General features: G+C 44.6%; 1 protein-coding gene across 1 annotated transcript in view; it reads left to right on the top strand.

Moving 5' to 3' along the window:
* ZFHX3 (zinc finger homeobox 3) overlaps positions 1–23528 on the top strand; it is a 1392145-nt gene that overhangs the window by 1112974 nt on the left and 255643 nt on the right. Inside the window, exon 11 of the mRNA XM_064580652.1 lies at positions 5876–6241. The gene's annotated coding sequence lies outside the window, so the exon portion shown is untranslated. The remainder of the gene's footprint in view (positions 1–5875; positions 6242–23528) is intronic.

The raw sequence follows: 23528 nt of genomic DNA, 5'->3' as shown, positions 1-23528 counted from the left end.
GCAGTTTAGCCCCCTGTCAGACTTTTGGGACTCTCTGGAGACTTTTTTGGTTGTCACAACTAAGGGGGGGGGGTACTGGCATCTACTGGGTAGGGACACAGTTCTACTGTGCTCCACAATGCACAGAAGAACCCCCACAGCAAAGAAGTATCTGGCCCAAAATGTCAATAGTGCCAAGGTTGAGAAATTCATTCTTAGAGCATCTCCAGAGGTGTGGCCTCAGCATCCCATGAGAAAATGGAGAAATAAGGATAATTCAAAGGAAAAAAATGGATTACTTTTCAAAGTACACACTTCTAGTTGTAAAACTCCAAGGAAGGGGGGAGCAGAGAACTTTGTAAAGGGTTCCAGAATGCTCACCTCTGATGACTACATTCTAGGCCCCCGAAGAGCTAATACCACTTTGTCCAGATTTTTTCTTTCTCCTGTCAACAAATGGCAGGTGTCAACTTCAAACCAAACCCCAATCCTGTGCCTTCCCTCCACAGACAGGAAAGGAGTAGCCTTACAGAATCCCACTCATGATAACTCTGCAGTAGTACAATATTTTATTAATATGGTAACCATATTACTCATACCAAAAGACAGTGTTCTCCACTTTATGAATAATTCTGAGGGGGTCCAAACTGACCTTAGAAATTCTCCTTTGGTAGATCTTGGATGGGGCCCAGAAATATGTGTATTTAACTAGTACCCCCAGAAACTCTGATAAGATGGGCCATGGCCACAACTGAGAAATCCTTGCTATAAGGGTGCAAATGGGGTGGGGGTGGAGGAGCATTTGCATCAGACTGGACAGGGCAAAGGAAGCTGGGCTCTGAGCTGATGGCATACAGACCAGATGGGTTTCAATTAGTACAGAATGAATGCAGTGGATGAGAGGAGTGTGGAGCACAAGAGAAAGGACATGGTGGGCTCTAAGAATGGGTGAAGAGGAGAACAAGAGAAGTGCTGAGAATCAGTTGTTTTCTGATGTTTCACCCTCAGAATCCGTTTTTAAGAAAATCTTGGGAATTCTAACATATAAACCAAAACAAAAAAACAAAAACAAAAAACTGGGAGATGTTCTGATTGAAGTGGGGTGAAAGGGCTCTCTTGAGCTCTGCTGCTTCCTGGTATTTCTGAGAGCCAAATTTTACCAAGGATTTGCAAATTTAATCAAACCCAGATGACTCTGTTTGGCCAGACCAAAGAGGAAACCAGGCACACCCACTGGTCAGATCACATCAACTCTTGAGGATCTACTGACCGATGTTTATTTGTTCATTTGATAAATATTTTCCTGACTGCCTACCATGGGCCAGAGACTGTTCTAGAATATGAGCAGTATGGTAGGGTCATCCATATGTTGTCCACCTTTTCATTCTTTCTCTGCTCATTAGCCCAACTCACAGAAATTAGGAAAAGGAGAGAAAAAGAAATTAAATGAAACTCAATCCGTTTGTCTCCTTGCTTACAGTTTTAATGAGCAGTTTTATGGTGGAGTTTTGGAAACTGTCAACAATCATACTTAAGGCTTCTCTCCAAGTGCTCCTTATCTGAATTCTCCTTGCCCCCCTTCCTCATGTGTAATGGACTTATTAATTTAGTGAGATGGTGAACATCAAAGTAGCAACTCATGTCCTGAAGACAATCTTCCCAGGAAAGGGAATTCCACCAATAGGGCCCCGGACAGTGAGAGCGGAAGTTCCTATGGGATAATACCAAGGCATGGGAGGTGCTAAGGGCAGACTGAGGGACCCAGATCAAGAGGAACATGTGACCAGTTCCTGCTCCCTCCCTACCCCCACCACACTTCTGTTTCTCCTCAGGACACACAGAGCTCACCTCTTAATGTTTCCAAATAATGCTGTTTTAAGAACCTGGCTGCCTGGTGTGTGACAAAAATTTAAAAATTAAGAAAAAAAAACCAACAACAAAAATTACTATTCAAAGTAAAGTATTATTTTAGGGTGACATTATTTTTTAAATTCACATTTTTCATTTATTATAACATGTAGCAGTTCTGTGAACACATAGATAAGAGGATACAATAGATATTTGACAGTGTAGTTCTCAGAATATTTGCATAACCAAGAGATTATTTTAGCAAGTATGCTTAGACTGACCCTATTAACCATTCACAATATTTTGTCTTGAATCCAATTCACACTCTATAGACATGTCCAATTCACATTTCAGCTCTTATGCTGTTTTCCCTTTTAGACTTTATATTAGGAAATAAATCCATAACATCAAATTTCATGACAACATCTGCTCTGGCTGACATGATTGAAAGGAAATTTCACTCATGCCAGGTTATTCGGTTTCTTAATTTGTTCTTTATCATACCTGAGAAGCAAGCCTGTTTTAGCAAGTCCAGTATAGAAAATGGGAGCTCCTGGTACAGAACTCACAAACTGCACCAGCCTCAGAGATGCTAGAAGGTGACTGCAAGACATCCTCTGAGGCAGAAGTGTTGACAGGATGGCTAGAGAGTAATTCCCAGGCCTGAGTGGCTTTGTTCCTTGTGCCCAGGCCAGCTCTGCCAAGCTAGCAAGTAGAGCACTCAATATAAAGGTAGATCAGTGTATGTAACATGCAGTGAACTTTTATGAGAAAATAACGTAATGGTCAAGAAATATTAGTCTCTGTATATTAGGGACTCTGATTCTTGGACACCAATGTTCATAGCAGCATTATTCCCAATGCCCAAAACGTAGAAACAACCCAACTGTCCACCAACAGTTGAGTGGTAAAACAATATGTGGTATATCCATACAATAGAATATTATTCAGCCCTAAAAAAGGAATGGAATTTTGATACATGCCACAACATGGATGAACCTTGGAAACATGATGCTAAGGGAAAGAAGCCAGACACAAAAGGACTGACATTGTATCGTTCTACTTACATGAAATATTCAGAACAGTCAAATCCATGAAGACAGAAAATAGATAAGAGGTTTCCAGGAGATGGGACAGGAGGGAGTGGAGAGTTAATACTTAATGAATACAGAGTTTGTGTTTGGAGTGATAAAAAGTTTTGGAAATAGTGAGAATTATCCACTCTGTAAAAGTGATGCCACTGAATTGTACATTGAAAAATTAAATAATGATACCTATTAAAATAATTTTCAGATATACATATATATGTGTAGATATATATATATGGAGATAGACGGGTGGATGATAGACATCTCCAGACAAATCCTAAAACCAGACAATCAAATGAAAAAAAAAAGAAAGCTATAAACAGGAAATTAAATAAATGGAAGGTAGAAAAGACAGTAAGCAGCCATCTCAGAGCTATTTGTTCAATTCACACTGTCTTAGAGCTAAATACATCTATAATCTTCCCCTGGCCTGGGCTTCCCCTGTGGATGTGGTGTTTGTTTATGGCACGTCCTTGTGGCTGTATTTCGAGATCTCACCTCCTACTTTTCGGGTGACGGCACCTGTCTCTTCTGCCTGCGTTCCCCTCTGGGCCTGTCATGAGATGGACTCCAGGAGCAAGCTCGCTCTCGAACACCCTCCTGCTTTAAGGAGGAGTCTGAACACCGCATCCCATTCCCTGTCTTCTGCTGCCCTGTCTCCCGGCCACCATCAGATCATCGTTCCTACTGCGTAGGAGGAATCCTTTGTTTTCACTGGTTGAAGAAACGCGAAGGGAAACCCGTAAGAGAGTCTGTGGGATGTGGGGAGGTCTCTTCAGCTCGCAGGCCATGAGAGACCTGCCCACCTCTCAGCCTCCAGCTCCTACTTGCTGTCAGGAGAAGAAAAGGCTACTTTCTGGAACCGTTATGGGAGCCCAAACCCAGCGCCAGCAGCAGGAGCGAGTGGGGGGAGCAGTCTCGAAACCACCCCCCCCCAAGGGGGCACGGAATCACATTCTCCAACCAGGTGCTGGGAATAAGGCTTGTGGCTTCCAAACTTCTTGGCCCGAGGCCAGAGTTTGCAGGCTTCCCTCCACACTTGGGCTCCTTCCCATCATCTTCCCAACCAGAAGCTTGTTAACCGTTTTCCTGTGCTTTTATTCAGATTTCAAGGCACCCTCTGTGTGTTAAACTTCAAAGAAAGTTTGCTCCCGTAACTGCAACTCTGGAGCAAGGGGACGCGCCAAACAGCTCTGCTGAAAATGGTTTCACTGAAATGAATGGTGTTGGGACTCAGCCCCCACCTCCCCCCAACCTTGCTTTCAAATGAAATTGCATTTGTGTCTGGATTAAGTTGCCCGGTATCAATCCTGAAATTTTTAAAGATGAAAAGCAGAACAGCCACACAATATTTAAAATGTAAAATGATTACAAAATGGCACGAGGCCAGTGTTTATGAATCATTGAATATGATCATAAAATCATAAAAAATAATCACCAAAAGGTAAATAAATTACCCAGCTTACTGCTTATTTTCACATAGGGTCTGACACAAAAGCTGCAGCCATGAATGATTTATACCTGTTTTAACAATAATACTCATTTTACTGAAAGATGGTCAGCACTTGGGCTGCTGTGGGCAACATGCCAGTTGTCGAAAGGTTAATGTTTCAGCAGCAATACATTAAATTATGAATAATACCGGTCCCAAAATGGAAGGTTATTAGCTCAGTATGCTTAATTAGCTCAGCTAGAACTTTGCCATCAAGTAGCAGTGCCCATTACTGCAGCTGTAGCAATGATGAGGGATGGCAGCGTTGGGATTCTAATGCCAGAAGTGGGGGCAGGTGGAGAGGTAGGAGGGGTGCGAGGTGTCTTTATTTTCACTTCATTCAGTGTAACAGTATGAGAAGCATCTCAGAAGCTGGTTTTCAGGATTTTGAACTCTCCTGGAGTTTCTCTGTGAAGACACCCGGCGGGGTGGGGGCGGGGGGGAGAAGGGCAGGAATTATCTGGGCAAGGCATGGTCCTCGGGGTCGTGGACTCCCCTATGATCTGCGTCCACATCTGCTTGCTGCTTCTTAGCGGGGGACCTACGTGTAACATAAGGTACCGTTCACAGGCTGGGCCTGTCCATCAGCACTCATCCAGCAGAGACATTTATTAAACAGCTACTACGTACCAGGCACATACGGAGTGGTTAACAAGACAAGATCTAAAGGATCTCAGGGAGGAGACAGCCCTCAGACCACCAACAATGCGATCAGTTATGGCCAGCCACATGACTGACGTGAAGGGAAGGTTGAGAACGCCAGCACGGGGCCTGGAGTCGGGGGAGAGGTTCTTGGAAAAGGTTTCCCGAACGCAGGGCCATTTGCTCTGATCTCTAAAGGGTGAGTAGGAATTAGTGAGGAGAATCTCCCGGAAAAATTCCAGGTAGGGGATATTCTGAACTGTGCATGAGCGTCCAGAAAGAAAGATGATAGAAAAAGAGGCAGGCGTTGCTTAAAAGGAGTGTGGGAAGGACATTTGCCTGCGGGGGGTGTGACGATGCTGCCGAGCGCCCAGCCTTGCGTGGGTGCGTGTGTGTCCACACCTGGCCCCCCACCCCGTCCTGCTAGGTGTTCTGGTTTGAAACTCGGAGTTTGTAACCAGGAGCGAGCCGGGGACTCACCCACGATGCCATGAGGTCTACACCCCGGCTGTCTGCACCGCGGCCCGGCTCGACTTCGTACTATTAGTAGCTTGTTTTTCTAAGCCCTAAAATTCATTTTCTTTTCCCGCCTTGCTTCCAGAAAAATAAATAAAAGTGAACACATCACTCATTTAAGACGAGGAATGGAATTCAGGGTGCGTTTTTCTTTCTATTTTTGTGATTAGTTAGAATTTTCCTGGGAACGCCGCCAGGAGGGCATTATGGTGAGATAATGTCCTGTATTTAATCACTGTGGCCATGGCGAACTGGGTTCTGCGGGGAGAGGCCGAGTTAACGCATCCTCCTGTGTCCTGTCTGCTTTCAGGATGCGTCGGGCCAGCCCGAGATGAAGACGAGACTGACAGGTGGCAGGGCTCCAGGCTTGTGTGATGGCCCACGGGTGGACAAGACGCGGCCGTGACTCATCCTCTTCACGCAGGCCCCGTCGGCTCCCAGAGCCCTGAAACCCCCAAAGGAGCTGAGGGAAAACGGTCCCATACCTGACCAAAGTGATCAACCTTGGCCCTGCCTCCAGTGGACACTTCTGGAGTCTGCCCCTGCAGCTTTCAGGCGTCTGTTGGCCCGGACACACTTCTTTGCTTCCAAACGTGCATCTCTCCCCTTGGCATCCCAAACACAATGCGTGCAAGGGAAGCTCAAGGCTTCTAAGTGAACCTGAAGTCAGCGACAGGTAGGACCAGATCAGCTTCTTAACTCTGCATGTGCGTGGTCGCCCAGGGAGCCCCCAGAACCTCTGCTGGAGGCCACGGCTGGTGGTTTGCAGTTTTCAGAGTTGCTCTCGTTTTCCTAGAGGGTTGAGCCATCATGGAAGAATGGAAGAGTCCCTGGTGGTGGTGAATAGAAAAGGGTATCCCTGAAAGATGTCTTAGATGTCTGAAAGGAAGGAAGAAAATGAGGACCCAGGGAAAAAGGAGAACAGATTTAACCTCAAGGAGGGGAGCAGAGAGAATAGCTAAATGGATGCAGACTGACCTTCCTTTGCAATTAGCACTGGGCGCAGGGAAAACAGGAGCGTGTGGAGCGCACAGAGCCTTTCACATTTACTGTTGTCCCTATTAAGTGTGGGGTCTGCGGGAGCTGTCTGTTCAGGTAAGGGCAGCAGAAAGAACAGGATGCCCCAAGCAACCCATAAATAGCAGGGTGAAGACAAAGTGTTTATTACTTAGCCTCATGAAGCCCATATAAGTGCTCTCCCAGGGTGTGAGAGAGCAAGAGCATGTGTGAGCTGGCCCGTGTGTGTCCCGGGAGTGGGAGTCCCAGAGCCAGTGTTCGCGCTTGGCTTGATTCTATGAAGGCGTCTATCTGATGGAACGTACTGGAACAGTTCATAGCCAGCCCAGCAAACCTTGTGTGGAGACAGAGCTTTCTTTTTCTCTTCCCTTTTCCTGTTTGCAGTGAGAATGAGGCCTTTCTCTTCTCGGCCCTTTGCTCTCCCCAAAGTTGTCTCACGAGGTCATTGCCAGCTGACAGGCTTCCTTTCAGTGCAAGGTTTGGATGGAAACAATGCTCTGTTTTCTAGGGGGGGGGGGGGGGGTTGGCTGGTGAGGCTCTGGGCCTATTCCCGACCAGGCTGCCTTAAATTGAAATGGGTTATTGTTTCAGTAGGGCTGTTGGTTTCCGCAGACAACTCAATCTCTATGGTGCAGGACTTCATCCTTTTATGTGCATGTGTGTGTGCATGTGTGTGTATGTGTGTGTGTGTAAATATACTACCATATATATATATTGGACAGCAAAAAGGTTTAAGACCATCATGTTTGGTTTCAAGCCAGGTTCAGCCACTCACCAGCTGTGGTCCTTGGTCCTGTCCTGCTGGGCATTAGCACCTTCAGTTCAGACTAGTCTATCTTTAAGGTACCTTCTAGTTCATTCTTCAACTCTGTGATTATATGATACTGTACCACGTTTGACAATGAACTTAAAACTTCTTTTTTGGAATAACTTACACATCAACAGAACCGGTTTCTAAGAGCCGTCAAGGATATGTGCTGAATGTTCCACTGAGTCACCTGAATACTGAATTTATTGGTTTGCAAAGGTGAATGGAAAGTAGCAGAGATCTGTGTTGTCAAGTTCTCGGGTCTTGAAAAATCTTTATTAATGTACTCAGGGTTGTCATCTATATTAATCTTTGTCACCAGTGGATAATGTTTTGAGAATTAAGAAGCACTTTCAAAAACTATACATTGGGAATTTCTGAATGAGACCCGCCCCCCCCAGCTCTGCAAACTCTTTCATCTGATGAGGAACAGCAAAGAGAAAAGCAATTCACGAAAACTAAGGTTGACTATTTTGACCATTACTCATAATGATCAAAGATCATAATATCAAATTCCAGAGGCCTCAGAGGAAACAGGAGGATAGTGACAAGACTTAGTAAGGCCCGGCCTCTAGGATGCGAGGAACCCTCTGGCATAGCCAACCTGGTGCTGGCTAGCTCTACAGAAGTGTCGCCAACACAGAACCATGTGCTGGCCTTCCAGGAAGGTAAGTCAGTAGCTTGGCCAAGACAGAGGGATTCCCTGGGGTTCTGCCACTAAGTGCAGTGGGAATCACAGCCCTACAGCCACTGAATGCCATTGCCAACTCTTTGTAGATCTCCATGAGGTGGTCTCTCCCAGGCTGGCTGGTCAATATCCTTTTTGGAAGAGCCTAACACTGCTCTCTGCCTGGGTTAGTGATCCTTACTGCTTTTTAAGCCTTCCTACCAACTTTCTTTCCTTCCTTCCACAAACATTTATTGAATATATACTATGTGGCAGACACTGTGCAAGGTGCACTGTACTCATATACTGAGACAAATGGTCCCTGAGCTCAAAGTTTTCAGCCTCAGGAAAGAGATCATCAAGTAGACAAATAACCACCAATATAGTTTAAATAAAGTTATATACACCAAACTTGGAGAGCACAGCATAGAAAGAAAGTAACCCGGCCTAGAGGGGGTCCTAGAGAAGATGTTTCTGGTAGATACCGAAGGAAAGGAGGGAAGACATTCCCAGCAGAGGAAACACAGGCTATTTGGAAATCATGGGTAGACATTTTATGAATCACATTTAGGATCTGGGGAGGAATTGAGGCTGAGGATGAGTTTGAGGACCTCCAGCCTCAAAGCAACCACAGCTGAGGCTCAGGAATACTTCTTCATCCCTATACCCTGCAGACAATTCCCCAGGCCTGGACATTGGTAGGAGGAATCTCCAAATCTTGCCAGTCGTTAATAAAAGACATGATGATCATTATTAAGACCTGCGGGTCAGTCTCCCAGAGTGACATCCTACCTCAGGTTCTGTGACTACCAGGAGGAAATCCCTGCCTTGTGCATTCACCCTGTCTAGAAATGAATCTTGATTCACTGGGCTTCTGCTGTCAGAGGCCAGACCTGATTTATGCAGCCAGTGCAGTGTCAGTGGATGGTGCTGTCGATGCCTCCATGATTTAATCACAGTGGAGTCCTTGATGTTTCTTATATTAGACCCTTTGTTCAATGATACAGTTGGTTTCATGTTGCCCCAACTCTCTCCTGTTTGAGTTCCTTCTGGCAAAAGATGCGCATTGGCTAAAGAGATGCAAATACATTTTGTGAAGATGTAGTACCACCTTTGTCTTTGGAAGTCGGTGTAGGACTATGCAGGCTACTGAAATCTGGCCCCAGGGCTGCATTAATGTCCATATGCAGAAGCCCCATCCAATTCAAAGCCTTCCAGTGAGCCTTACCTTTCTGCTTCTGGCTCTCCCTGGCTACTTCCCACCCCTATACTCTGACCATGGATATTAAGTAGTATGACCTCCCTTTCAGAACCAAAACTCTCCAATGACTAGCCAACATGACCAGCACTGTAGGGTTAGAAGGTCAGGTCAGCTTCCTTTGATAAGATGAGCTCTTATTAGTGGTTCTGTCATCTGAAACTGATATCTCAATATCCCTGACCTCCTCTGTCTATATATTTGACTGCCTTGACCTTCAAGACCTACTTTGTAATGTTTTAAACCTCATTTGATTACCTGGATTTGTGACCCCACAATCCACTCTGACTTGCCATACCTAGCTGGTCCCTAAAGCCCTGAGTATGAAGCCCTAACCCTTATTTGCCCTACTAATACCTCCCTTGTTCTCCATGCTTAGATTTGATACTAAGACAGACTTCATTTAGGTGATTCCTCTTGTAGTCTAGGCTACGTGTAATCTTAGAGATGGTGAGTACAGGTGTATGAAATAAAAGAAATGACAGTCCAGCTTAGCTGATAAACTTATTTGTCCCCTACATTTTAAAACATTCCCAGATCTTTGAACCACATTAAATCTCCTAATGTATTAGAATTTGGCAACGCTATCTTTTACTACTGGAAAGAGCCCAGACTGACATGAACAAAGTAATCTTTTCCATGGAAGAAGACATATGAATGCCACTTGCTTATGGAGTCCCATGGGATTCTCGTCTGTCATCCTCCATTTTTAATTAGAGTTGTAATCATCTCTCAAGGGGCATCTGGAGGCTTCATTAAATCTACCAGCTTCCCTATGATCTATAAAACTGGTTATGTTTAAAATCTTGGTCAAATAAAAAATAGCAGGAAGTTGGGGGAAATGTATCTGTCATCTAGGAGCTTCAAGTAGAGTGAATTCCCCTTTCATTCTATAGGACTAAGACTTTTTTGCAGTCGGCACCAAAACGGCACCCTTTCCAGTTGGTACATTTGCTTCATGTCCACCTCACATTCCTGGAGGCTTAAGTCTCCAGTTACATCATTAGCAGCTGTGGTTCAGGGCTTTTTTATGACCATGAGCATGGATCACTGATGCTCCTTGCATGATTCTACTGAGCCTGCATTCCTTCATCTGTCGAGAAGGAGGCTGCCTTCTGAACAGAGTTCACGAAGAGCCTTTCCAGTAAGCTACTCGGAAGTAAAACCTATAGCTATTAGGAGTTTTCCAGAGCCTCTCTACTTCCGTTCCAGCCCACTAGATAGGTCTTCCAGCCTCACTACAGAACCACAAAATATCTTACAGTGTTTGTCACCCATGAGTTACTTCACAGATTCCCCAACAGGTAACTCCATGACCCTTTGAGATGGATCAGTCTTTCCAGGTTTGGTACTAGAACCATAGCCCTAGACCAGGGATTCTCAATAGTGGCACTGGATATTTTTAATTGAAAATTTTCATTGATATAATTACGATTGGCACTTTGAACCAGATAATTCTTTGTTGGTTGAGGAAGGCTGTCATGTGCATTGGTATTTAGCAGCATCCCTGGCCTCTACCCACTAGATGCCAGTGGTACCTCTTCCTCAGTTTTAACAAGTAAGAATGTCTCCAGACATTGACAAATATCCCTGGGACAAAGAGGCAAAGTCACCCCCTAGTTGAGAATCACTGCCCTGTACCTCATGCCAAACAAGTAAGTAGACCTGGGGCTATCTGGCTTTCCCAGTGCAGAACATTTCCCAGTGTTCTGGAGTATTTATGGACTCTTCTCTGGCCTACAAAAAATAGGAAAGACAAAATGTGACCATGAAGAAGGTCACATGAGCCATAGAAAACATGACTTCCTGTCATTCGTTTATAGTTGTTCACTCTACAATCTTATGTATCAGAGGATTACTTAGATGTGCTAGCAGTTGTGACATAGAGGGAAGTTAGATTTCCTTATCCAGCCATCTCATGTCCTGTTGATCTGCTTTGTCTGTGTCATCCCAAGGGGTCTAGTTAGAATGAAGCCCATAATATGTTTGCATGTTATACTGACTTAGGTGGCTCCACTAAGCCAAGGATTTTCTCTTTTCTTTTTTAAGATTTATTTATTTATTTGAGAGAGCGAGAGAGAGAGTGTGGGGGGGGAAAGGGCAGAGGGAGAAAGAGAATCCTCAAGCAGACTCCCTGCTGAACACAGAGCCCAATGTGGGGCTCGATCCCAGAACCCTGATATCATGACCTGCGCTAAAATCGAGAGTTGGCTGCTTCACCAACTGAGCCACTCAGGCACCCCGCCAAGGTTTTTCTGAAATGCACTTTCCTGTGTCTCATTTGGTCATTGCCATAGAGTCTAGTAAAGTTGTGATGTTTTAGAAACTGTGTCATCATTTCTCAGTGTTTTCATCACACCTCATCTCAAAGAATGCCTTTATTCTAACAAGCTCATTTGAATGGGCAGTGACTAAAAGAAATAATTGGGCCTGTGGAGATCTGTCCAGGCACACCACTTCCTTCATGCCTAAGAAGCATAATCTCCTAGTATTCACTACAGAGTCTGCTTTTATCTTGTACAAAGAGGTAAAGTAAGTTAGTGGGAATAAAATGTAAAATTCATTCATTCATTCAAAGAAAAGTAGGACATTGTGCTAGTTACCATGAGACATTTAGAGACACATAAGACACAATTTCAGAGTCCAAGAGCTCCTTTTTCTAGTAGTAGAGTCAAAATGTGGACAAGAACATTTGTAATACAATGCCTAAGTGCCATAGGCATTCAGAACAAGGTCATAGGAAAAGGTGGATTCTGCACACAACACTCCATTGCCTGGCCACAGATTGTAGAAGGCATACATAAATGACCCTCAAGAATACTTCAGTTTCAGGTGCACCTGGGTGGCTCAGTCATTAAGCGTCTGCCTTCGGCTCAGGCCTTTGGCTCAGGTCATGATCCCAGGGTCCTGGGATCGAGCCCCGCATCGGGCTCCCTGCTCCACGGGAAGCCTGCTTCTCCCTCTCCCACTCCCCCTGCTTGTGTTCCCTCTCTCGCTGTGTCTCTGTCAAATAAATAAATAAAATCTTTAAAAAAAAAAAGAATACTCTAGTTTCTTCTTTGACATGACAGCAGATCAGGGAAATACAGAAGACAAAGAGCAATTGGGCTTTACCGAGGCATTTGGCAACATGGCAAATGACAATCTGTCCATTTATCTTATGGGAAAAAGATGAAGTAGGAGTTTGGTAGAACTGCTTGACCATCATTGGTGTCAGTGTAGAGGGAAATCCTGAGTACTGTGACATGAAGGTTTTTCATCTTAATCCATGTGTGGTTGTCGTGAAGTCATATGTTGCAGAATAAAGAGTTCCAACAGATTTTGATAGGCCAAGGCAATGAACCAAATCTAACAAGACAAAATATAATGCAAGAAAATGGAAATTCTTGTCTTGTATCTAAAAATCCATCTGCGCAAACATGGGGGCTAGGTGCAGGCTTGGCAACAGATGTTTAGAGAGCATTCCCCCCTCCCCAGGTTTTGAGGGCATTAAGAATCATCTGGCATTCTTGTTTAAAATGTGGATTCCCCCCAAAGTCATAATAATAAAAATAAAATACGGATTCCCAGGTGTCATTGCCCGCCCCCTCCCCCCCCCCCCCGATTGTTAGATTCAACAAGTTTGAGGTGGTGCCCAAGAATCTGCGTTTATTAAGGCTTCCTGGGTCATTCTGAAATAGAAGCTTGTGGGCCACACTCTGTGAACCACTATCTTAGAGGCTTAAGTTGATAGCAGGGGATTCAACAATTGTATTAGCAAAGTGTAATTAGGAGAACAAAGGAGGTGATAACCCTGCTCTACTGTGCTAGGTAGAGGAGCAGATGTAGATAGTTTACATTTAATTTCAGGACAGGACCCTTTAAGAGAGTCAAACTAAAAACAAGGAGGCAAAAGAACTGAGAATCAGGTCTTGTAAAGAACAATTGAAGGAACTGGTAGTGCCTAGCTCAGAAAGATCTGAAAGAAGAGGACAGAACAGGAGAAAGTTTGTCTGTGTCAGGGAATTAGACTTGCTCTGGGTGGCCTCACAAGGTGACAAAAGGGACCAATGAGCAAGAGCTACAGGAAAATTGCTTTATGCTCAAAATAGTGACCATCCTTCTCCAGTAGTAAGAGCTGTCCACAGGGCTGGGGGTGTTCAATCACGGACCGGAGAACATGTTTAAATGAGTCTTTTAAGAAGTTGGGTAGTGAATAGAAGGGTTGAATAGGTGGTAGAATCAAGGGAAGTTTTGTTAGTTTAGTTTTGTTTTTTTAGTAGGAGAGAATAGAGCATGTCTAGGTTTCCAAATAGAAGTGCATTGATTAAAGAAAGGTAGGAGAGTGGTGGGGGCAGGCAAGCCATGGAGACAGGAGTAGGGAGAGAGAAATAAAAAGTGGGGGAGTAGAGGGACATGTGAAGATCAGGCTTTAGAGCCCAGGAAAGATTTGCGGTAGAAGCAAGGCAGAATAAGAGAAAGGAAGTAATGGGTAAGGATGCAAAGGCAATTTATGGTGGAGAAGAGGGTGCAGAGCAAGGCACTTTAAGGTAATGCCATGGGCAAGTTGATGAAATTCTTTCCAGTCATGGTTTCAAGAAATAAGGGTTTGAAATCTTTTGCTGTGAATTAAGAAAGAGTGCAGTTGGTGGGAGTTGGAGGAGTGTGGAAAAGGTGTGGAGTGGCAGGCTTGGGAAATTTGTTCAGGAGTCAACAACCATCCATGACTGGCTATTGCGTTATAGAACACCATAGAGGGTACAGTCAACTCAAGGTCCTTATGTCCTCAGAAGTGTTGAGCAATCTAGAGGCTAAAGTGAGAGGCAGGTAGCTGGGATAATCTGTACTGGGAATCAGCCTGGTGCACGCAAGAAAAGATACAGGAACTTAAGTTTCAGGCTCACACAGATTGGTAAATAACAGGCTTTGACCTGTCAAGGGCCACTTCAGAGGATTTAAGCAAGCATCTGTCTCCATTAAACTTAGAAAGCCCAAACCCTAGAGATACCCAGAAGTACCCAAGATAATCTGAATTTCATTTCAAGGATGTGGCCTTTGTGTTCCCATCTTGGTCTTTACAGAGTTGGGGCTGTGCTGACTTTAAGGTTGCAAACATGTAGTGTGCATTCTAGAAACATTGAGTTTTTATGAAACTCTTAAGATTTTAGGAAGTGTGCGGACCGTATGGCCGCTGTAATTTATGTTGGGAGGTATAAACTACGGAGTTTTCCACATTGTTTCTCTCATTTTTCTCATTTACTTCCTAGTGGATTTTCAGTTTATTTCTGGAAAATAATAGCTTTGCCTTGTGTGAGACATACAGGATAGACACAATCTGAAAACTTACCATACCTGGCTTTGGCCTTGAGCCCATTCAATTCAGAAATCCATTCAGATCATGTCTAAATCCATGGGAGAGATTTGGAAACAGGCCTGTCAAAGTAGAGGTCTTAAGCCTTAACCGTTTGCTTCCTCATTGTTTTCACACGATCAACTTTTAAATATGCCTTAAATACTGGTAGAAACACCTCTTTTTTAAGTAGATTTTTTTGCAGGGTAAAGTTTTTTATAAGGGAATCTGTTGTTGGCTAAAATCATGGGAGAGAACTTCATTTTTAAGAACTTGGAAAGACTGAAAAGAAGCAAGATTAATAAATACCTCTATTTTTAAAAAAGCAAAGAGGAAGTTCGTAATGTCCTAATCTGGAACTTTACCTGGAAAAAATGATGGCCACATCACTTCTAGAATAATCTGCAGTGAATACAGTGTTGGGAACTTATATCACTTGACAGAACAAGTCCTGTCAAACTGATTCATTTCCTTCCATGAAAAAGTAACAAGATTTTAGTAGATTGAGGGGAAATGATAAATGTAATCTATATTTTATTTAGCAAGATGCTTGAACCTGCTCCAGCCAACATTTCGGTCGATAAATTCAAAAAATTGGGGCATTGGCATTTCATGTCTAGGGGGCAATTGAGATTCTATCCTGGGGTCTGGATTTAATAGCACATCCTTTTTGTAACAGGGGAAAAGTTACCTGATCTGCTTTAAGAGGAAGAAATAGAAATGATATGGGTGCCTGGGTGGCTCAGTTGGTTAAGCGACTGCCTTCGGCTCAGGTCATGATCCTGGAGTCCTGGGATCGAGTCCCGCATCGGGCTCCCTGCTCGGCAGGGAGTCTGCTTCTCCCTCTGACCTTCCTCCTTCTCATGCTCTCTGTCTCTCATTCTCTCTCTCTCAAATAAATAAATAAAATCTTTAAAAAAAAAAATAAAGACAAAAAATATATTAAAAAAAAAAAAAAAAAAAAAAAAAAAAAGAAATAGAAATGATAGTCACTTACCCCAAAAGGATCCATTATGCTCTGAAAAAATATGTCTGATATGTTTGTCATTCATGGTTTTGATTATGTAGATATGCGCAGAAGATTGGTTATGAATATATATTTTTTATAAAATAAAAAAAAAGATGCTTGCTGCTCACAGTCATTCATATAACCTACTTGTACATCCTCCTGAAAATTCCCCAAGAACTTCCTGACAGAATCGGTTCTCAGGCCTCTCTATCACTAAAGAAGGGGGAAAAAATAAGAGGAAACAATAACTCTGAAAGCAAGTGAGATGTGTGGAAATAAATCTGTCATACTCAGTAATTCCAAAAGGGAAAGATACTTCTGGAAATTCTCTTTTGGCCTAGGAAAGAATCTGTTTCTAGAAATGGTGATGATATTATGTTGATGATTATTTCTTGGATTTACATATCTCTTGTGCTGCACGGAGCCCATGCACCATGATAACTTGTGTCATTTTTAACTATTAATCTTCACAAAACCCTCCCGGAGGAAGTCTGGTGGTTGCTTGCATTCCTCATTTCAGTAACTGTATGCCCAGAATTAGGCATATCAGATACCTGTGTATGGAGAAAACTTGTCCTTGATAATGTGTCTTTTATCTCTGTCCCATTTCCCAATATTGGTTTCCCCCACTTTCTGGAAGTAGAACGCTCCTGTGAAAATTTTCATAAGCCAAAATGGCATAAAGTGAAGCAGTAATTAGCATTAATTTATATGGAAAAATCTTTGAATGTTTCCAGTCCCCAAAAATAAACTCTCTTAGGCTTTTCTGTTACCTTAGGACACATTATGCTAATGGGTGCACAAAATAAATCGAGACAAAGCACAGATGTTCACAGACACAGTTCAAAGTTCTGGCAGCTGGTGCCGAGATGCTGAGAGTGGCTCTGGAAGGAGCTTGGTGGGGCCACTCTGGCTGCTTAGGGTGCGTGTTGCCCTGTTAACGGCTTGCTGCAAAACAAATGCTCAACCCTATTTTTGCTTTTTGCCTTTTTCTGTAAAAGTGAAAACTGTCTTCGCGTGTCTTTCGGTTAGTAAAAATAGGTAGTAGGCCTTTTGTAAAAGCGAAGAGTAATGTGAACTTTTGAGAGGTGGGGGGAATACCGGTACTAACAGAGCGATCCCAGAGCCCAGTAATACCTGGAAAGAATGTCTTGGATGTGTGCAAGGCTATCTAGTTTGTACAGCACGTTCAAAGTTGCTTGCTCGTCACACTCCAACCTCGGAGGTGTAGACAGGTGAGGAGGGGGTGTCAGGATAATATTAACCATTTCTACCACATATTGAACACCTGCCAGGTGCCAGGCATTGTGACAGACACCTCATATTAAGCTTCTCACTTGATCTTCTGACACCTCTGTAGGGTATGTATTGTTGTCTCCATTTTACAAGGAGAAAACACAGTCCAGGATTAAGTCACTTACCAGAGGCCATCGGCTCTCATTGGTGGAGCTGGGACCAGAATCCAAGTCTTTGGTGATCTTTGCACCCTAAGGTTTAAGAAAAGGCTTTGATTCTTGCAGGTAGTTATGGAATTTTTTCTGATATTTACTTACTTTTCTATATGTTTTAAAAACTGTTGGTTAATTTGTGTGTTGTGTATCACTGCAAGGTGCGACCACTTCTGGCTTGCAGGCCTTCATGCTAGACCGTTAGGCATGTCTTTCCTGTGTTACCAGCATCACCTCTCTAACATCCTTCCCTGAGCAGATTAGGAGAATGATTCTGTGCTCTCGGTGTCAGCAAAAAACGTTATGTTTTGTGGAGATTTGCCTTGAGAGAACTATTAGGTATCTTAATCGTATTTTTAAAAAATATACTGATGATGAAAAGGGATTGCCAATCCACCTTGTGTTACTGTTTTTGTTTTTTTAAGATTTTATTTATTTATTTGACAGAGAGAGACACAGCGAGAGAGGGAACACAAGCAGGGGGAATGGGAGAAGGAGAAGCAGGCTTCCCGTGGAGCAGGGAGCCCGATGCGGGGCTCGATCCCAGGACCCTGGGACCATGACCTGAGCCAAAGGCAGACGCTTTTAATGACTGAGCCACCCAGGCGCCCCCACCTTGTGTTATTGTGATGCCATTTGAGCCCAGGCCACAGGCTCAGCAGCTGAGATGGCTTCTTTTAATAAGTAATAATGAAGTAAATATTAAAAAAAAAAAAAAAAAAAGAGCCAGATCTCAGAAAACGCTCAGTGAAAGTCCTACTAAACTGTATTCATTCATTCTGTGTTTTTTGAGCATCTCTCTCTGCCCAGAACTGTTTTCATCCTTGAATCATTGTTAGCAATTTAGTGTCATCATCACTGTCATCCTCCTCCTCATCATCCACATTATCATTACCCTCCACTTCACCATGGGCACATCACTGAGTACCAATTAGCACTGTGGGCATTTATGGAGATGCGTACAGAGTATACTCCATATGGTGCCTATCCTTGGGGAAGCAGGTGGGGTAACACATAACATGAATACAAATCTATTCATAAATGCATGTGCATTTCCACAGCATCACAGGTATGGAGTAGTGAAACAAATGGATCGTATTGCCATTTTTTTGGTGCCTGTCAACTGATCCAGGAAACCTCCCCCAGAGAGCAGAGTATGAGAAGCTGGGTGAGGTCATCTCCAGCCTTGGGCCTCCACAGGAGAAAGTGAGTCTGAGCTAGACTCAAGGATGGGAAAAGAACTTCTGGATGTCCTTTCCCAGGTCCCTCCAAAGTTGAAAGTCAGCATATTAAAAGACCTAAACTACTTGTATATTTTTTGCGTAATTCCCACCAACCCTCTATCACCTCTCTCCACCACTCTGGGCTTTAGTTTGACAAACATTGATAATTAACTAGATAGCGTAGAATTCGTAACAGAGGCATCTCAAGCCCACAGGGATTTTTGGAACCTGGGCTCCACCTATTCTTTTGTGCTTTTACTTCAGCCAGGGCTCCATAAATATTCATGGAGATGGTAAGAACGACATTGAGACTCTGCATACCACTTTATTTGGGTTCTGAAACCACAAAAATCATTTAATTGACCAACAGAGCTGTCTACCTAATTGACAACTTGAAACAGCGAGTCCTTGGCCTCTAACATTTAGAAGTTTAAAATTAGAACTTGTACAAAATATTTAAAGAAATCCAGTAGAAAGTTCTGGATTCCCAGCATGTCTAAAGAGGATTTAGATCTTAACATGCCTGAAGAGACAGATCTATGACTGGACCTCCTTAAAAGACCCTCCTGCTGGCTTTGTATATTGACCTATGAAAAGGTCTCTCCAGAACGTGACCTTATAACATCTGAATTCTCTCCTTACTGGCTGCCAGGTCTATTTAAATGTGTACCGAAAACGTTTTTTCAAGAAGTAGGAATGCATCTGAACACTGAAGAACAGTACTATTTTAATGTTGAAGGTCCTACCCCTAGATTTTACTGGGTCTTCCAACTGGATGCTATATTCCTTTTTTTTTTTTAAGAATTTATTTATTTATTTGACAGAGAGAGCACAATAGGGGGAGTGACAGGCAGAGGGAGAGGGAGAAGCAGGCTCCCCGCTGAGCGAGGAGTCCTTCTCCGGGCTCAATCCCAGGACCCTGGGATCATGACCTGAGCCTAAGGCAGACGCTTAATCGACTGAGCCACTCTAGGCACCCCTGGATGCTATATTCCTGATTTTCAACATAACCCAATGGTAAACATGCCCATTAAAACACTCGTGTCCTCCTGGTAGGGTTCTACCTTTATGAGTATTGGGGATTATGAGTTCATACCGAAGTAATAAGTAATGATTGCTTAATGGTCTCCCTCGTTTTTTAAAAAGTTCTTGATTCTAGTTAGTTAACATAGTGTTATATTAGTTTCAGGTGTACAATATAGCGATTCAACACTTCCATACATAACCCCGTGCTCATCAGGACAAGTGCACTCCTTAATCCCCATCACCTGTTTCACCCATCCTCCATACCTCGTGCCCCCCACCCGCTGCAGTCTGTTTGTTCTCTGTAATTAAGAGTATTTCTTGATTCCCCCTCCCTCATTCTCTCTCATTTTTTTTCCTTTTGCTTCTTTGTTTGGTTTCTTCAATTCCACATGAGTGAAATCATACGATAGTTGTCCTTCTCTGACTGACTTATTTCGCTTAGCATTATACTCTCCAGCTCCCTGTTGTTGCAAAAGGCAAGATTTCATTCTTTTTTTTTTATGGCTGAGTAATATTCCATTGTATATATTAATGGTCTCGCTCTTGCATGACTTCCCATGCCTCCTTCTACCCCCTGCCCCACCCCAAAGTAAAAGGTATATGACCCCAAAAGATGACAGCCTGGGGTGGGAGGTGGGAGAGAAAGGGCTGTCACAGTCTGCCTTCTGCCCCTTTGCCCAGGCTAGCCCATTCCCTTTGAAGGCCCCAGTTGTTTTACCCTCTGGCCTCACAACCTTGCAGTCCACTTCTGAGGCAGTTTCCAGGGACATCGTATCTCCACCTTTCCGTAAGGATAAATAAACAGTTGGAGACTCTCGTGTCTTTATTAAACATTTCCTCTAAACTGCATGCTTTGGCTCTGTGCCCACGTGCACCAAGCAAGCTTTCCGGGAGCAGTCGGACCCCAGAGCCCTGCCACTTGGTTCCTCGTATAAATAGCCCCTTGAACAGGCAGGAGGCACCTGCGCTGACCACTGCCCCTCCCCTCTGCCTCCAGGGTCTTCCCAGCTCCCTGGGCTGGAAGGATGCTGAGCAGCCCCCTCAGCCCCTGACACAAGGCAGCGCAACAGCAGTAGCAAAGACCAGGAGCGAGGTGCGTGCGCTCCCTGCACACAAGGCCAAGAGCTGCTGGGGCCTGTGGTCTGGCCGTGGGGAAGGGAAGGCACCCCAAACTGCAGCAACGAGTAAGGGTGGGAGGGAAGCTGGACGAAGAAAGGCTGAAAACAAATAAATAAAAAAGGCATGTCTGACCAAACCCCCAACACCTAAATCTCTAAGCCCACTGGAGCAGGAAATTGAGTGGCTGGACGGAGCAGCCTTGCTCTGCCCTCCCCACCACCCCCACCCCACCCCCATCCTGGGCCTGGAAGGTTCTCCAGGCCTTCCAGACTTTTTTTTTTTTAAATAAATCTCCAATCTATAGAGAAAGAGGAAGTGTGTTTTTAAAACAGTGAAGATTCAATGGCCCCAGATCTGAAAGAGACTGAAAGAGGAAGAAAGGCTTGCTGAAGAGAAGGGAAAAGGATTCCCAGAAGTGTGTGCGTGCGCGCGCGCGCCCGGGCGCGCGCCCGAGGGAGTCTGAGACAGCCTACAAGGGGAAAGAAAACAAAGGAAAGTGTGACAGAGAAAGACAGAGAAATAAGTGGGAGAAGGCGCGAGTGCTGGGGGGAGGGGCCGGCGCCGGGAGAGGCGGGGAGGATGGATGCCGGAATGCGGGCAGAGCGGGCTGGAGGGAGGGAGGCGCACATGTGTGAGAGAGAGACAGTGATGTCAGCATTTCCTTCTGGATTGGTCACGTGGTCCTTGCCAGGTAAACAGACTGGAAATAGACTCCATAAAGGCAGAGCCTGCCTGCTGGGGGAGGGCGGAGGCGCTGCCGCTGCACCCTTTCCTCTCTGCTGCGTCCTAAACGAGCTGGCTTTCGGGCTGGCGACAAGGTGGTCACTGAGTGGAATTGCCTGGTGACGAGCCAGGGAGTAGGACTCGGGGAGGGAAAGCTATTTGCTTTTATGATGAGCTCGAGGAGTTTAGAGACATTTTGATTTGAAAAAAAAGAACGAGGTGGGGATGAAGGCACATGGAAGCTCAGATACTGTGAGAGCGTCTTGGGCTGGGGATTGCTTATCCTCATTTGTCTCCTTCCAAGGCAGTGGGGGTCAGATGGGTCTAGATGAAGGATGGGTTGGAAGGCCGCGGTTTAGAATAAAAGGACGGGACGCTGCGAGTATCAGTATTGGGAAAAAGAAAATGCTAACAGGCTCTAGGTGAATATATTAAAGGGTACAGCTCAGAATGTGACCGTGGTGCCCCAGGGAGGAACTGAGACCCAGGAAAGAGCTTAGGTGACAAAAAGATGTTACAAGCAGAGTTTTTTTCAAAGTGATATAACACCGTCCCTAACCAAACTGTGGCAGGAGTTCAGGGCATTCTGCAATGGCAAAAGCATGTCTGGAAACTTTATCTGAAAAGCAGAGCAGATGGAACAGGTGATTTTTCCACCTGGAAATCTCTAGAGTCCAAAATGGTGTGTGTGGGCGGGGGGGTTGGACAGAGTGTATGCCTCTTTCTTCAAATTCCTGGAAATAGGGCCTTTGCATCTATGATGAAATAGCTTATTTAGGTCATTCTTTGAATAATTTTGAATCAAAATGAACTACCTTATCTTGGTCATAATTTTCTATGTCCTTTGTGGAAATCTGGCCAAACCTATGGGAGGGAGAGTGACCCACTGTCCCGGTTTCTAGAGTTGAAGGGGTTCCTGGGATGCAGTTTTAAATCTAGAACAGTCTTGAACAAAGTCGGACTAGTTGGTCAACTGTAGTGGGAGGCCTAGTCTAGTCTAGATAGAAATAATATGATAACTCATGCCCACCCTGTTCCACCAACAAACAACAAAAAAACCCTTTCACTCCACTTCTTCTCATTTCTCCCACTCCCTCCCCCCTCCTTTCTTTCTGTCAGCTGTCCCTGACCCATCGGAGTATCTGACTCTGTGTATGGACCTAGGAGCTGGCAGAATGCAGCTAAATTGAGCAGTTGGCTTTTGTTGCACCTAGGGAAAAAGGGAGGGGAGAAAGAAATGTGCATCCTTGCCGCTGGTCCCTCCCCACCTCACCCCACCCTTCCTTGTTCAGTGGCGGGAGGAGGAGTCCATCCGTGCCACAAGTGTAATTTCAGCCCTTGGGTTGAAAGATAGATATTTGATACCCTCTCTTCTAACTAAATACGTCACTCTGACAAGACTCCCAGCCCAGAGTTATTTTTGTGGCATTATGTAATTGGATTGCCTGGTCAGGAGGACTTCCTTAACAAGGCTTCCAGCAACCCCTCGGTGTGGGCCTGGCCAGTCCTGCCCAGTTCCACACTCACTTCAGCCCAAGACAACCCAATGAAACAGAGCAAAGAGATGTCAGCCTGTGCCACTGACCTAATTACCCCCTCCCCTCGCTGCAGAAGCCCCCCTCAAAGGAGTGCTTTAGTACCTGGTGGCAAGTGTGGAGGCCAGAGTTGGAGGAAGACTCTCCTGTAGCCAAACCCCAGTAGCCACAAGGCAAGCATTTTTGTTCTGAGGGGGCTGCAGGCCTGCAACTGCAGTACCCTTCCTGCCCTTCCGCCGCCCAGCCTTGCAAAGCTGAGCGCAGTGACCAGGAGACCCTCCGTGGGCCTGCCATTCAGATGTGACTGGCCTCTCTTCTTCCCACTTTCTGAATTTCCTCACATTTGTTCATGAGTAATCGGTCATCTGATCACCCCTTCCTGTCAGCCTGCTGACTCACAGAAGTTAGGAACTTGCCTGAGCTTCAGACACAGTAAGAAAATTTACAAAGGAAAATGAAAAAGGCCTGGTATGATCTTGGCCTGGTATGGCTGGGTGCGGGCCCACACATCCAAGGGTACACTGACAATTGTTTCAGGGTGATATTCTGTTGCTGTCATCTGGGGCTAGGGACTTGTTCACCTTATATTTCATTGTCCTTTCTGTCTCTGGCCTTTCGAGAACCTCCTCCATGACTTTCTATGATGTGTCTCCCAGGCCTGAATCCATATCAAAACCAGAGAACCCTTCCTGGGATATTTTTCTTTCCGTCCTCACAGCCCATGTACACTGCAAATCTCTCTTTTATTTTCCCTTGAGTCCCTGGTTCTCCTGACCTTGACTAGAGGCAGACGGTGTAATA

The sequence above is a fragment of the Mirounga angustirostris genome, unplaced genomic scaffold, assembly GCF_029215605.1.
Source record: "Mirounga angustirostris isolate CCGP_5_RB_7025 unplaced genomic scaffold, mMirAng1.0.hap1 SCAF_16, whole genome shotgun sequence".
In the NCBI taxonomy this organism is placed as follows: domain Eukaryota; kingdom Metazoa; phylum Chordata; class Mammalia; order Carnivora; family Phocidae; genus Mirounga; species Mirounga angustirostris.
The sequence above is the reverse complement of the archived record's forward strand: the minus strand, read 5'-3'. Positions and strand labels throughout refer to the sequence as shown.